Source organism: Salmo salar, chromosome ssa09 (assembly GCF_905237065.1).
Source record: "Salmo salar chromosome ssa09, Ssal_v3.1, whole genome shotgun sequence".
Classification (NCBI taxonomy): Eukaryota; Metazoa; Chordata; class Actinopteri; order Salmoniformes; family Salmonidae; genus Salmo; species Salmo salar.
The window spans coordinates 83713296-83729782 of NC_059450.1; the positions used below are offsets into that span (position 1 = coordinate 83713296).

Sequence of the window (16487 nt, forward strand, 5' to 3'; positions counted from 1 at the left end):
ACAAGCAGTCCCATCAATGTATGCTGCAGTTAGGTCAATGGGGGATACTGGTTGTACTTTTGCGATAAAATATACTTCCTGTAACATGGTATTTGATAGAGAAATATCTTGTTGTTATACTCAAAGATAAACCCTATCCATTGATTTTTGTAAGGGACATTTCAAGCCTGTTTCCTTTGGTAACACAACAACTGCCTGCAAAATATATATTTTACAAAAACCATACAAAATATCCATGTATCCTGTTTTACATAACATAACAGTGCATGTGTCATCTATGTTGATATGCTGACACTGGAATAAAGACAGTGGGATAAAGAGACATTGATAAAGGCCCTTTGCCCCATGTAAACTATAGCCAAATGACTAAAAAGAGTATGTATTTATGTGGCTATATGTAAGCCAAACCTCCTCTCCATCCTGAGTTAGTGGTAACTGGAATCATAACACAGGCCCGAGACAGACAGTTCCACTCTGCCAGCGCGCCTCAGAACACTGATTGGAGACTGGAGATCGATGCTCCTCGCGTGCAGCAGGGGAGGAGAGGGACGCGACTGCACATCCGCTCGTTTACACAGACGCCCCCATCCACGCGCAATCGGTCTACCCATTTCCCACCGGCTGGACCTCCCCCATGCCCGAGCCAGTGTGTGGAGGCGAGACTGCCTACTGTACCGCCAGAGTCCGTGCTGTGAGGAGTCGCTTGCTGGGCAGATTAGACGGTACCAGTCGGGAAGAACCAAACAGACCCACGGTCTATGTTCCCCCGCGTGGATGGATGGACAGAGAGAGAATACAACCTAAACCTGCAGTGCAGAACTGGCTTTTCAGGCTACCTTTGATTCAACGCATTTTGTTGGTGAGTGCAATACTGGATGCCTGATATTGTTGTGAATGTAATGTTATTATCGCTAGGCTGTAGATAGATTTTGCGTTCACAAATGATTTAATTCGATAAAGAACCAAAGCCTATATAGCCATCCGATTAATAATCTGGAATCAGATTAAATGGGACATCTGAAAGGCTTTCTTTTCAAAATCCCTATCCTTGTACCAGGACAAAAATGCATAGAGGAAAGTGGAAGGGGATGCATGTTTCTTACTGTCGTTTTAGTCTACCGGTGGGGGTCTCGGACTCTCTCTGTCTATTGAGTTAATATGCAGTGTGTGGGCCACGGGGTTTTGTTTATGGGGTTTTCTTCCCTCAACTGAGCAGAGGGAGAAAGGTGGGCCGATCTTGAAAAGCTACCAAGGTCTATTTTGGAGAGAAAAAGAAAAGCACCGGTCTCATTTAACGCGAGCAGTGTCTCCCAACCATCCTGTTGTCATGGTTACTGCTCGAGGAGGTTGGGAGAATATGTCTGCATCTAGGCTGCGCGCGGGATCTGTCTGTGTGAATAAGAGTGTGAGTGTGTGCAGAGCAGCCTGTCTTGTGTTTCTGTATTTTTTTTAGCTATTCCAGGGCACATATTTTGTGGGTAAGATAGATGTAGGCTACAGGATTGCCCAGTGCTGTGGGTCCCACACTCCTACTAAAGATTGGTTGTTCGGAACAGGTGTCTGATAACAGTCCTCTCACCCCTGAGCCACGAGCCGCTATTATCTTAATTATAGTATTTATCCATCAAGTCTAAATCCATTGTAATAATGCTTCTTGGGACGTCAAGTCTCCTGTCCTGAAAACCTGGGCTCATTTGAATACACGGCTAAATAACGTTTTGATTTACAGCCCAATTGTTAACCCTCTGTAAGTGCTTCTCTTCTCGCAAATTAATTCAGCCTTTCAATCGAGGCGTCAGACATCCAGACACCCAGTGGCGTAGCGCTGTTAGACGGGTGGGGTGGGGGTGGGGGGTGGGGGGGGGGAAGACTATTATAGCTAAGCTCATGCTATTTTACACATTTAGCCATGAAGCTGAGAGAACATTTAGCTGTTTTAGAGCTCAGGGATTCTTGAAAGATGGGACAATCAAAACATTTTCCCACAAATAATTGTCTTATATTAACAACATTTAAAATATATAGTTTGATAGACCAAAGTATCAGCTATCAAACCATATAAAGGAACAAATGCCACTAACTTAATTCATATCAACTCATCAGACACCATAAAATCATAAAAAAGCATTTCATTTTTACAATTATTGTCCAACAAGTGTTTAAAGGCCTTGATAGTTCAATTCCAATATTAGATTATTCAAATATGTAATGCAAATCTCCAAACATTTCCTTAGCATTTTGGCATGCTTTTATAGATTCAGAAAATAAAATAACATTTAAAAAGCAAACATTATCCCTTAGGTATAGTACAGCAAATACTTCAATTGTGTAAGCATATGTTGTAGAATAGTGATTAAAATACTTTTTCGGAATATTGACCAAAAAATATTGATGGAGTTGACAAGCTGCTGACAGAGTTGACAACAGACACTCAAAAACAGACACATGTTTGCTTCTAAAACTAAAATTTCAAATCAAATATTTGTAAAATATGGAAAATGATTCATTTGAAAGTCCCCAATAAAAACATAACCATAACCATTCTATCAGATATTTCAGCACTCTGGCGGAGTTGATGTCTTAAGGAGTTGACAAAAATTGAATTTCTTCTTTCAAGTGGTATACACAGTAGCAATTTTGTTTTTCCTCAGTTGCTTTACGACTCTAAAACCTAATTGAATGTAACATATTTGAACCAAAATTCCTATCTTTTAGGAATCACAGTTTTGAGATAAATATTCTTTAAAGTCACAGAATGCAATTGCAAGGAACTACATAAGATAATTGTTCAGTTAGTATCCATTATTGTCCCTTTTTAGAATTTTAAACACTTCTTAAAAAAAGTTTTAAATTGGAATCCTTTGCTCTGGACAAGGACATTTCCAGTTATAGAGCCGACATGGAAATGAATAATATTGAGAGCATTTCGAAAATTCCCAAAACAAATATTTTCCCTTATAAACTTCCCCTAAATCTAAATGTATTTTTTATATTTTTTCTTTTACCCCTTTTATTCCCCAATTTTCTATTGGTAGTTTCAGTGTAGTTCCATTGCTGCAACTCCCCTACAGACTTGGGAGAGGTGAAGGTCAAGAGCCATGCGTCCTCTGAAACATGACCCTGCCAAGCCACACTTCTTCTTGACACACTGCTCGCTTAACCCGTAAGCCAGCTGCATCAATGTGTCAGAGGAAACACCGTCTAGCTGGCAACCTAAGTCAGCTTGCAGGTGCCCAGCCCGCCACAAGGAATCGCTAAAGCGCGATGGGACAAGGAAATGCCAGCCAAACCCTCCCCTAATCCGGACAACGCTGGGCCAATTATGTGCTGCCTCATGGGTCTCCCGGTCACGACCTGCTGTGACACAGCCTGGGATCGAACCCGGGTCTGTATGGACGCCTCATTCACTGCGATGCAGTGCCTTAGACCGCTGCGCCACTCGGAAGGCCCTGAATGTACATTTTAAGCTAAAATAGCGTAACAAAATTAAATAAATGAAACTACAAAAATAAAGTTATCTTTCAAGAATCTCTGAGCAAATTTTCTGCTGTTCTACAAATGTTTTACATTTTATTTAACCAGGCAAGTCAGTTAAGAACAAATTCTTATTTACAATAACGGCCTACACCGGCCAAACCTGGACAACGCTGGGCCAATTGTGCGCTGCCCTATGGGACTCCCAATCACGGCCGGTTGTGTTGCAGTCTGGATTCAAACCAGTGTGTCTGTAGTGACGCCTCAAGCACTGAGATGCAGTGCCTTAGACCGCTGCGCCACTCGCTGCGACACATTTTGCCATGAGGCTGAGAGAAAATTTTGCAGTTTTAAAAGTAATTTCCTGTAATTCTAAACATTTCATAGCTCATGAGCTGTTCATGTTATATCTGGGAGGCCGACCTCTGGGGTGGGGTTGGGGGCCCCCAAAAGCTTGTGGGCCCCCCCGCCTTGCGGGAGATGCAGGAGTGTGTGCTACGCCAGTGCAGACACCCCTGCACCAGCCAGTCCCCAGACACAAGACGCTGCCTAACATGCTTTCCCACTCTCTCTCCCACTCTCTTGCCTCTCTCTCTCTCCCACACTCTCTCCTCTCTCTCTCACTCTCCCTCTCGCCAGTCTCATCCTCCCCTTTCCATTTATTTTCTAGGAAAAAAGTGAATTAGCAGCCAATAAAAAAAAAGAAAATCGGGGTTACAATAAGATTGATGCCATGGCATGAATTAGATGAAGTCATTGTAAAGAGCTATAATGACACAATGCAACACGACGTCTGACCTTGATGCAATAGAAGTGACATATCAGGGTGAGATGCAGATTTTCATGGTTCACTGGGATGGAGTGGCTATTAGGGTGATTTGTATTCGTCTGCCTTAAGGAACAATGACATGCGCTGGGGAAAGACTCACTCACCGAGCCAGCAACTGTAGCCAGTATACTGAAGTGTGTGTGTGTGTGTGTGTGTGTGTGTGTGTGTGTGTGTGTGTGTGTGTGTGTGTGTGTGTGTGTGTGTGTGTGTGTGTGTGTGTGTGTGTGTGTGTGTGTGTGTGTGTGTGTGTGTGTGTGTGCGTGCGCGTGTGTGTATGCGTGTGCGAGTGTTTGTGTGGCTACTGTATGTCTGGCTATAATGTCTACAGTGCGTGCATACAACGTTCTGCCTGTAGATATAACATGCTGCCTGTAGATATAACATGCTGCCTGTAGTTACAACATGCTGCCTGTTGATATAACATGCTGCCTGTAGTTACATGCTGCCTGTAGATACAACATGCTGCCTGTATATACAACATGCTGCCTGTAGATACAACATGCTGCCTGTAGATACAACATGCTGCCTGTAGATACAAAATGCTGCCTGTAGATACAACACGCTGCCTGTCGATAAAACATGCTGCCTGTAGATACAAAATGCTGCTTGTAGATACAACATGCTGCCTGTCGATAAAACATGCTGCTTGTAGATATAAAATGCTGTCTGTAGATACAACATGCTGCTTGTAGATACAACATGCTGCCTGTAGACACAACATGCTGCCTGTAGACACAACATGCTGCTTGTAGATACAACATGCTGCTTGTAGATATAAAATGCTGCCTGTAGATACAACATGCTGCCTGTAGATACAACATGCTGCCTGTAGACACAACATGCTGCCTGTAGACACAACATGCTGCCTGTAGACACAACATGCTGCTACTATATTCTGCCTGTAGATACAACAAGCTGCCTGTAGATACAACATGATGCCTGTAGATACAACATGCTGCCTGTAGACACAACATGCTGCCTGTAGATACAACACGCTGCCTGTCGATAAAACATGCTGCCTGTAGATACAAAATGCTGCCTGTAGATAAATAATTTTGCTACAACATGCTGCCTGTATATACAACATTCTGCCTGGGAATACAACATGCTGCCTGTAGATACAACATTCTGCCTGCAGGTATAACATGCTGACTGTAGTTTTAACATGCTGCCTATAGATACAACATGCTGCCTGTAGATACAACATGCTGCCTGTAGCTACAACATGCTGCCTGTAGATACAATATGCTGCCTGTAGATACAACATGCTGCCTGTAGATACAACATGCTGCCTGAAGATACAACATGCTGCCTGTAGATACAACATGCGGCCTGTAGATAAAACATGCTGCTACAATATTCTGCCTGTAGATACAACATGCTGCCTGTAGACACAACATGCTGCCTGTAGATACAACATGCTGCCTGTAGATACAACATGCTGCAGTAGATACAACACGCTGCCTGTCGATAAAACATGCTGCCTGTAGATACAACATCCTGCCTGTAGATACAACATGCTGCCTGTAGATACAACATGCTGCCTGTAGATACAGCATTCTGGCTGTAGATACAACATGCTGCCTGTAGATGAAACATGCTGCCTGTGGATACAACATGCTGCCTGTAGATACAACATGCTGCTTGTAGATACAACATGCTGCCTGAAGATACAACATGCTGCCTGCAGATACAACATGCTGCCTGTAGATTCAACATGCTGCCTGTAGATACAACATGCTGCCTGTAGATACAACATGCTGCCTGTAGATACAACATGCTGCCTGTAGATAAATCATTTTGCTACAACATGCTGCCTGTATATACAACATTCTGCCTGGGAATACAACATGCTGCCTGTAGATACAACATTCTGCCTGCAGGTATAACATGCTGACTGTAGTTATTACATGCTGCCTGTAGATACAACATGCTGCCTGTAGATACAACATGCTGCCTGTAGCTACAACATGCTGCCTGTAGCTACAACATGCTACCTGTAGATACAACATGCTGCCTGTAGATACAACATGCTGCCTGAAGATACAACATGCTGCCTGTAGATACAACATGCAGCCTGTAGATAAAACATGCTGCTACAATATTCTGCCTGTAGATACAACATGCTGCCTGTAGATACAACATGCTGCAGTAGATAAAACTTGCTGCATGTAGATACAACATGCTAACTGTAGATACAACATGCTGCCTATAGATAACACATGCTGCTTCAATATTTTGCCTGTAGATACAACACGCTGCCTGTAAATACAACATTTAGCTACAACATTCTGCCTGTATATAGAACATTCTGCCTGATGATACAGCAGGCTGCCTGTAGATACAACCAGGGGCGAAAATCTGATATCAACTTTGGGGGGGACAATTACATGAAATTTTCTCAAGAGCAATTCCTGAGGGGGACACCAAAAGTAGTGCTGTAACACATAGCCTACATTGTAATATAGTAAATGTATATTGAGGAACCAAAGAAATAAGGTGTTTGCCGTACTCCTAACTACCGGTACCCAAAACTACACAACTACTCACAACAGCAATACCATTGCCTTTAACAAATCTTAGTTCAGTCACCAGTTTAAGTTGAGAGTGGGGGTATCCATGGCATTTTCCAATTATGTTCCTATTTTACAAGTAAAAAAAATGGAGAACCTTTCATAATGTTGCCAAACAAAGACTCAACAAACTTACCTGAGACTCCCTGTCCCTGCATATCTGTCCCCAACTCTGCTGTCTGTGTGCCATCTGTTGCCTGCTCTGCCTAATGACATCATTGTGAAACATTTCCATTAGAATTTCATTTCTTTCTTATGAACATTTTATCAACTAGTCTTTGAGATATTAGGCTACTAGGGTTCTTACTTTGCGTTTTGGTGTACTGAAAAATACTCTGATGTCCGTCTTTTATTTTTCTGCTATTTTTCTACCTGGCTGGCTGGCTACACACACACAGTGTGTGCAGGTTATTTACAGTAGGAGATGGGCTTCTATCATCTTATCTTTTATCATTCTATTTGGGCTTCGATCTAAAAGGTAGCTAGCAAATGTGAAACGGATTAAAATGACAAGAGTTGACAGCTGTATGAGTTTACCATTTACACAACATATGCTAAGCTAGCGAGCACCAATTCAGTTTCAGTGGTGTTTGCTATAATCTTTGCTACCCGGGTTAAATAAAATAAATAAATAAAAGTTCCCTTGCGACAATTTAGCTTTTGCAACGAGACCATTAAATATATTTAAGACAATGGTAGAAGAGAGTGTAGTTCTGTTCAGTTTGGACTTCAGTTTATCGCTAACCTTATCACAGGGACTTTGAAGCACTAACTTACATAATCTGCATGCTGATCTCGGAATAAATTGTCGATAGCAAAGATTCCATCTTTGACGAGGCCACATAAATGGAATAGGTACTAGCTAGCTTAATAGTTCATATTTGCGCACTAGCTCTGCATATTCAGCTAGTGTGTGTGCGCGATTGACTGGATTAACCTCACGTCAGTTACGTTCATTGAGTGCCTTTCAGACAGTTGCTACGACCCCTCTGTTACCTTGCCAGTGGATCAAACCATTGTGAGGAAAAGGGTGGGGGGGTCGCAATCTTTTGAAACTTAAAAACGCGCCTATTAAGTGTCTATAATCAGCACAATTGCTTTCATTGCGTATTATTAATATTATTTAAATTACATAGTTATGTTTCAGTGATATATTGGGGGGGACAAATCATATTTTTCCCAGGATGGGGGGTCGTGTCCCCCCCGTCCCCCCCGCGATTTCAGCCCCTGGATACAACATGCTGCCTGTAGATATAACATGCTGCCTGTAGATACAACATGCTGCTACAAAATTCTGCGTGTAGATACAACATGCTGCCTGTATATACAACATGCTGCCTGTAGATACAACATGCTGCCTGTAGATACAACATGCTGCCTGTAGATACCACATGCTGCCTGTAGATACAACATGTTGCCTGTAGATATAACATGCTGCCTGTAGATATAACATGCTGCCTGTAGATATAACATGCTGCCTGTAGATATAACATGCTGCCTGTAGATACAACATGCTGCTACAAAATTCTGCGTGTAGATACAACATGCTGCCTGTATATACAACATGCTGCCTGTAGATACAACATGCTGCCTGTAGATACAACATGCTGCCTGTAGATACCACATGCTGCCTGTAGATACAACATGTTGCCTGTAGATATAACGTGCTGCCTGTAGATATAACATGCTGCCTGTAGATACAACATGCTGCTACAAAATTCTGCGTGTAGATACAACATGCTGTCTGTAGATACAAAATGCTGCCTGTAGATACAACATGCTGCCTGTAGATACAACATGCTGCCTGTTTTTACAACATTCTGCCTGATGATACAAGATGCTGCCTGTAGATACAACACGCTGCCTGTAGATAAAACATGCTGCCTGTGGATACTACATGCTGCCTGTAGATACGCTATGCTGCCTATAGATAACACATGCTGCTACAATTATCTGCCTGTAGATACAACATGCTGCCTGAAAATACAAAATGCTTCCTGTAGATACAACATGCTGCCTCTAGATAAAACATGCTGCCTGTAGATACAAAATGCTGCCTGTAGATACAACATGCTGCCTGTAGATACAGCATGCTGCCTGTAGGTACAACTTTCTGCCTGTAGGTACAACTTTCTGCCTGTAGATACAACATGCTGCCTGTAGATACAACATGATGCCTTTAGATACAACATGCTGCCTGTAGATACAACATGATGCCTGTAGATACAACATGATGCCTTTAGATACAACATGCTGCCTGTAGATACATCATTTTGCTACAACATGTTGCCTGTATATACAACATCCTGCCTTTTGGTGTAATATGCTGCCTGTAGATACAACATGCTGCCTGTATATACAACATGCTGCCTGTAGTTATAACATGTTGCCTGTAGGTATAACATGCTGCCTGTAGTATTAACATGTTGCCTGTCAATACAACATGCTGCCTGTAGATACAACATGCTGCCTGTAGATACAACATGCTGCCTGTAGATACAACATGCTGCCTTTAGATACAACATGCTGCCTTTAGATACATCATTTTGCTACAACATGTTGCCTGTATATACAACATCCTGCCTTTAGGTGTAAATATGCTGCCTGTAGATACAACATGCTGCCTGTAGATACAACATGCTGCCTGTAGATACAACATGCTGCCTGTAAATACAACATGCTGCCTGTAGATACAACATGCTGCCTGTAGATATAACATGTTGCCTGTAGGTATAGCATGACGCCTGTAGTTATAACATGCTGCCTGTAGATTTAACATGGTGCCTGTATATAAAACTTACTGCCTGAACTTACATCATGCTGCCTGTAGATAGAACATGCTGCCTGTAGATACAGTGAGGGAAAAAAGTATTTGATCCCCTGCTGATTTTGTACGTTTGCCCACTGACAAAGAAATGATCAGTCTATAATTTTAATGGTAGGTTTATTTGAACAATGAGAGACAGAATAACAACAAAAAATCCAGAAAAACGCATGTCAAAAATGTTTTTAAATGATTTGCATTTTAACGAGGGAAATTAGTATTTGACCCCTCTGCAAAACATGACTTAGTACTTGGTGGCAAAACCCTTGTTGGCAATCACAGAGGTCAGACGTTTCTTGTAGTTGGCCACCAGGTTTGCACACATCTCAGGAGGGATTTTGTCCCACTCCTCTTTGCAGATCTTCTCCAAGTCATTAAGGTTTTGAGGCTGACGTTTGGCAACTCGAACCTTCAGCTCCCTCCACAGATTTTCTATGGGATTAAGGTCTGGAGATTGGCTAGGCCACTCCAGGACCTTAATGTGCTTCTTCTTGAGCCACTCCTTTGTTGCCTTGGCCGTGTGTTTTGGGTCAATGTCATGCTGGAATACCCATCCACGACCCACTTTCAATGCCCTGGCTGAGGGAAGGAGGTTCTCACCCAAGATTTGACGGTACATGGCCCCGTCCATCGTCCCTTTGATGCGGTGAAGTTGTCCTGTCCCCTTAGCAGAAAAACACCCCCAAAGCATAATGTTTCCACCTCCGTGTTTGACGGTGGGGATGGTGTTCTTGGGGTCATAGGCAGCAATCCTCCTCCTCCAAACACAGCGATTTGAGTTGATGACAAAGAGCTCCATTTTTGTCTCATCTGACCACAACACTTTCACCCAGTTGTCCTCTGAATCATTCAGATGTTCATTGGCAAACTTCAGACGGGCATGTATATGTGCTTTCTTGAGCAGGGGGACCTTGCGGGCGCTGCAGGATTTCAGTCCTTCACTGCGTAGTGTGTTACCAATTGTTTTCTTGGTGACTATGGTCCCAGCTGCCTTGAGATCATTGACAAGATCCTCCCGTGTAGTTCTGGGCTGACTCCTCACAGTTCTCATGATCATTGCAACTCCACGAGGTGAAATCTTGCATGGAGCCCCAGGCCGAGCGACATTGACAGTTCTTTTGTGTTTCTTCCATTTGTGAATAATCGCACCAACTGTTGTCACCTTCTCACCAAGCTGCTTGGCGATGGTCTTGTAGCCCATTCCAGCCTTGTGTAGGTCTACAATCTTGTTCCTGACATCCTTGGAGAGCTCTTTGGTCTTGGCCATGGTGGAAAGTTTGGAATCTGATTGATTGCTTCTGTGGACAGGTGGCTTTTATACAGGTAACAAGCTGAGATTAGGAGCACTCCCTTTAAGAGTGTGCTCCTAATCTCAGCTCGTTATCTGTATAAAAGACACCTGGGAGCCAGAAATCTTTCTGATTGAGAGGGGGTCAAATACTTATTTCCCTCATTAAAATGCAAATCAATTTATAACATTTTTGACATGTGTTTTTCTGGATTTTGTTGTTGTTATTCTGTCTCTCACTGTTCAAATAAACCTACCATTAAAATTATAGACTGATCATTTCTTTGTCAGTGGGCAAACGTACAACATCAGCAGGGGATCAAACACTTTTTCCCCTCACTGTACAACATGCTGCCAGTAAATATAATATGCTGCCTTTAGGTACAACATGCTGCCTGTAGATATAACATGCTGCCTGTAGGTACAACATGGTGCCTGTAGGTACAACATGCTGCCTGTAGATATAACATGCTGCCTGTAGGTACAACATGCTGCCTTTAGAAATATCATGCTGCCTGTAGATATAACATGCTGCCTGTAGATACAACATGCTGCCTGTAGACACAACATGCTGCCTGTAGATATAACATGCTGCCTGTAGACACAACATGCTGCCTGTAGACACAACATGCTGCCTGTAGATTATCATGCTGCCTGTAGATATAACATGCTGCCTGTAGACACAACGTGCTGCCTGTAGACACAACATGCTGCCTGTAGATATAACATGCTGCCTATAGACACAACATGCTGCCTGTAGACACAACATGCTGCCTGTAGACACAACATGCTGCCTGTAGATATAACATGCTGCCTGTAGACACAACATGCTGCCTGTAGATATAACTTGCTAACTGTGTATATAACATGCTTCCTGTATATATAACATTGTGCCTGTATATATATCATGCTGCTGTATATATAACATGTTGCTCTATATATAACATGCTGCCGGAATATATAACATGATGCTTGTACATACAACATGCTGCCTGTATATTTAACATGCTGCCTGTAGATATAACATGCTGCCTGTAGATATCACATGACGCCTGTAGATATAAGATGATGCCTGTAGATACAATGTTCTGCCTATAGATACAACATGCTACCTGTAAATACAACATGCTGCCTGTAGATAAAACACGCTGCATGTTGATGCAATGTTCTGCCTGTATATATAACATGCTGCCTGTATATATAACATGCTGCCTGTATATATAACATGATGCCTGTAGATATAACATGATGCCTGTAGATACAATGTTCTGCCTGTAGATATAGCATGCTGCCTGTAGGTACAGCATGATATCTGTAGATACAACATGCTGCCAGTTGATATAACTTGCTGCCTGTAGATAAAATGTTCTGCCTGTAAATATAACATGCTGCCTGTAGGTACAACATGCTGCTTCTAGATCCAACATGCTGCCCTTAGATACAACATGTTGCCTGTAGATAAAACATGGTGCCTGTTGAATAACTTGTCATTCTCAGTAGTAATTCTCAGTGGTAGTTCTCAGTAGTAATTCTCAGTAGTAGTTCTCAGTGGTAGTTCTCAGTGGTAGTATCAGTGGTAGTTCTCAGTAGTAGTTCTCAGTAGTAATTATCAGTAGTAGTTGTCAGTAGTAGTTCTCAGTAGTAATTCTCAGTAGTAGTTCTCAGTGGTAGTTCTCAGTGGTAGTTCTCAGTGGTAGTATCAGTGGTAGTTCTCAGTAGTAGTTCTCAGTAGTAATTCTCAGTAGTAGTTGTCAGTAGTAGTTCTCTGTCGTAATTCTCAGTAGTAGTTCTCTGTAGTAATTCTCAGTAGTAGTTCTCTGTAGTAATTCTCAGTAGTAATTCTCAGTAGTAGTTCTCAGTGGTAGTTCTCAGTGGTAGTTCTCAGTGGTAGTATCAGTGGTAGTTCTCAGTAGTAGTTCTCAGTAGTTGTTCTCAGTAGTAGTTCTCAGTAGTAGTTCACTGTTGTAATTCTCAGTAGTAGTTCTCTGTAGTAATTCTCAGTAGTAGTTCTCTGTAGTAATTCTCAGTGGTAGTTCTCAGTAGTAGTTCTCAGTAGTAGTTCTCAGTAGTAGTTCTCAGTAGTACTTCTCAGTAGTAATTCTCAGTAGTAGTTCTCAGTAGTAATTCTCAGTAGTAGTTCTCAGTAGTAGTTCTCAGTAGTAGTTCTCAGTAGTAGTTCTCTGTCGTAATTCTCAGTAGTAGTTCTCTGTAGTAATTCTCAGTAGTAGTTCTCAGTAGTAATTCTCAGTAGTAATTCTCAGTAGTAGTTCTCAGTAGTAATTCTCAGTAGTAGTTCTCAGTAGTAGTTCTCAGTAGTAGTTCTCAGTACTAATTCTCAGTAGTAATTCTCAGTAGTAGTTCTCAGTAGTAATTCTCAGTAGTAGTTCTCAGTAGTAGTTCTCAGTTCTAATTCTCAGTAGTAATTCTCAGTAGTAATTCTCAGTAGTAATTATCAGTAGTAGTTCTCAGTAGTAATTCTCAGTGGTAATTCTCAGTAGAAATTCTCAGTAGTAATTCTCAGTAGTAGTTCTCAGTAGTAATTCTCAGTAGTAATTCTCAGTAGTAGTTCTCAGTAGTAATTTTCAGTAGTAGTTCTCAGTAGTAGTTCTCAGTAGTAGTTCTCAGTACTAATTCTCAGTAGTAATTCTCAGTAGTAGTTCTCAGTAGTAATTCTCAGTAGTAGTTCTCAGTAGTAGTTCTCAGTTCTAATTCTCAGTAGTAATTCTCAGTAGTAATTCTCAGTAGTAATTATCAGTAGTAGTTCTCAGTAGTAATTCTCAGTGGTAATTCTCAGTAGAAATTCTCAGTAGTAGTTCTCAGTAATAGTTCTCAGTAGTAGTTGTGTTTCTTCCATTTGCGAATAATCGCACCAACTGTGGTCACCTTCTCACCAAGCTGCTTGGTGATGGTCTTATAGCCTATTCCAGCCTTGTGTAGGTCTACAATCTTGTCCCTGACATCCTTGGAGAGCTCTTTGGTCTTGGCCATGGTGGAGAGTTTGGAATCTGATTGATTGATTGCTTCTGTGGACAGGTGTCTTTTATACAGGTAACAAACTGAGATTAGGAGCACTCCCTTTAAGAGTGTGCTCCTAATCTCAGCTCGTTATCTGTGTAAAAAACACCTGGGAGCCAGAAATCTTTCTGATTGAGAGGGGGTCAAATACTTATTTCCCTCATTGAAATGCAAATCAATTTATAACATTTTTTACATGCGTTTTTCTGGATTTTTTTTTGTTATTCTGTCTCTCACTGTTCAAATAAACCTACCATTAAAATTATAGACGGATCATTTCTTTGTCAGTGGGAAAACGTACAAAATCAGCAGGGGATCAAATACTTTTTTCCCTCACTGTACAACATGCTGCCAGTAAATATAATATCCTGCCTTTAGGTACAACATGCTGCCTGTAGATATAACATGCTGCCTGTAGGTACAACATGGTGCCTGTAGGTACAACATGCTGCCTGTAGATATAACATGCTGCCTGTAGGTACAACATGGTGCCTGTAGGTACAACATGCTGCCTGTAGATATAACATGCTGCCTGTAGGTACAACATGGTGCCTGTAGGTACAACATGCTGCCTGTAGATATAACATGCTGCCTGTAGGTACAACATGGTGCCTGTAGGTACAACATGCTGCCTGTAGATATAACATGCTGCCTGTAGGTACAACATGGTGCCTGTAGGTACAACATGCTGCCTGTAGATATAACATGCTGCCTGTAGGTACAACATGCTGCCTGTAGGTACAACATGCTGCCTGTAGGTACAACATGCTGCCTGTAGATATAACATGCTAACTGTGTATATAACATGCTTCCTGTATATATAACATTGTGCCTGTTGAATAACTTGTCATTCTCAGTGGTAGTTCTCAGTAGTAATTCTCAGTAGTAGTTCTCAGTAGTAGTTGTCAGTAGTAGTTATCAGTCGTAAGTCTCAGTAGTAGTTCTCTGTAGTAATTCTCAGTAGTAGTTCTCTGTAGTAATTCTCAGTAGTAGTTCTCTGTAGTAATTCTTAGTGGTAGTTCTCAGTAGTTGTTCTCAGTAGTAATATCAGTGATAGTTCTCAGTAGTAGTTCTCAGTAGTAGTTCTTAGTAGTAATTATCAGTAGTAGTTCTCAGTAGTAGTTCTCACACACACACACACACACACACACACACACACACACACACACACACACACACACACACACACACACACACACACACACACACACACACACACACACACACACACACACACACACACACACACAGTGCATAACAATGTGAGGTGGGGTATGGGCATCGGGTACAGGAACACATCTGCCAGCTCCTGAGCAGTGGGGCTCTTACTGCTGCTCTACATAGCTGTCCTCCTGTTTAGGCGAGTCACACCCAACAACACTGTCAACAACATAACCGAGAGCGCAGGTGTGTGTGCATGTGAGAAATAGAGGCAGAACATCCATAGCTTTGATGTTTGATTATATAAGTGTTTGATTGTATTTGGCTGTCTATTCGTGTGTTTGGGTGTTTTGGTTGTGTGCGTTGGAGTGTGGTAATGTGGGACTAGGCATGTGGGTGTGATAATACTGTCGAAATAAATGTGTCTGACTCGGCATGTCACTTGTTGTATCTGCTTCATGTGGTTATGTCATTCATTTTAGTCTGCTCTTTACTTCAGCCTGGTCCATAGGGTTGGGAGGTTCAACCTGGTCCATAGGGTTGGGACGTTCAACCTGGTCCATAGGGTTGGGAGGTTCAACCTGGTCCATAGGGTTGGGAGGTTCAACCTGGTCCATAGGGTTGGGAGGTTCAACCTGGTCCATAGGGTTGGGAGGTTCAACCTGGTCCATAGGGTTGGGACGTTCAACCTGGTCCATAGGGTTGGGAGGTTCAACCTGGTCCATAGGGTTGGGAGGTTCAACCTGGTCCATAGGGTTGGGAGGTTCAACCTGGTCCATAGGGTTGGGAGGTTCAACCTGGTCCATAGGGTTGGGAGGTTCAACCTGGTCCATAGGGTTGGGAGGTTCAACCTGGTCCATAGGGTTGGGAGGTTCAACCTGGTCCATAGGGTTGGGAGGTTCAGCCTGGTCCATAGGGTTGGGAGGTTCAACCTGGTCCATAGGGTTGGGAGGTTCAACCTGGTCCATAGGGTTGGGAGGTTCAGCCTGGTCCATAGGGTTGGGAGGTTCAACCTGGTCCATAGGGTTGGGAGGTTCAACCTGGTCCATAGGGTTGGGAGGTTCAACCTGGTCCATAGGGTTGGGAGGTTCAACCTGGTCCATAGGGTTGGGAGGTTCAACCTGGTCCATAGGGTTGGGAGGTTCAGCCTGGTCCATAGGGTTGGGAGGTTCAACCTGGTCCATAGGGTTGGGAGGTTCAGCCTGGTCCATAGGGTTGGGAGGTTCAACCTGGTCCATAGGGTTGGGAGGTTGGAGACATAGTTGTAAGCAAATCATAACCGACTCCAACACGTACCTCAAATATGCTTACACCTACTAATGT

General features: G+C 42.5%; 1 protein-coding gene across 4 annotated transcripts in view; it reads left to right on the plus strand.

The window, feature by feature from the left end:
* The first annotated feature begins 515 nt into the window (after positions 1 to 515).
* The window catches only part of LOC106612116 (PH and SEC7 domain-containing protein 2), a 60660-nt gene continuing 44688 nt past the window's right edge, over positions 516 to 16487 (plus strand). For 3 of the 4 annotated variants that reach the window (XR_001330232.2, XR_001330233.2, XM_045724118.1), the window contains exon 1: positions 516 to 859. The gene's annotated coding sequence lies outside the window, so the exon portion shown is untranslated. The remainder of the gene's footprint in view (positions 860 to 16487) is intronic. The other variant, XM_045724117.1, reaches the window with a different exon arrangement.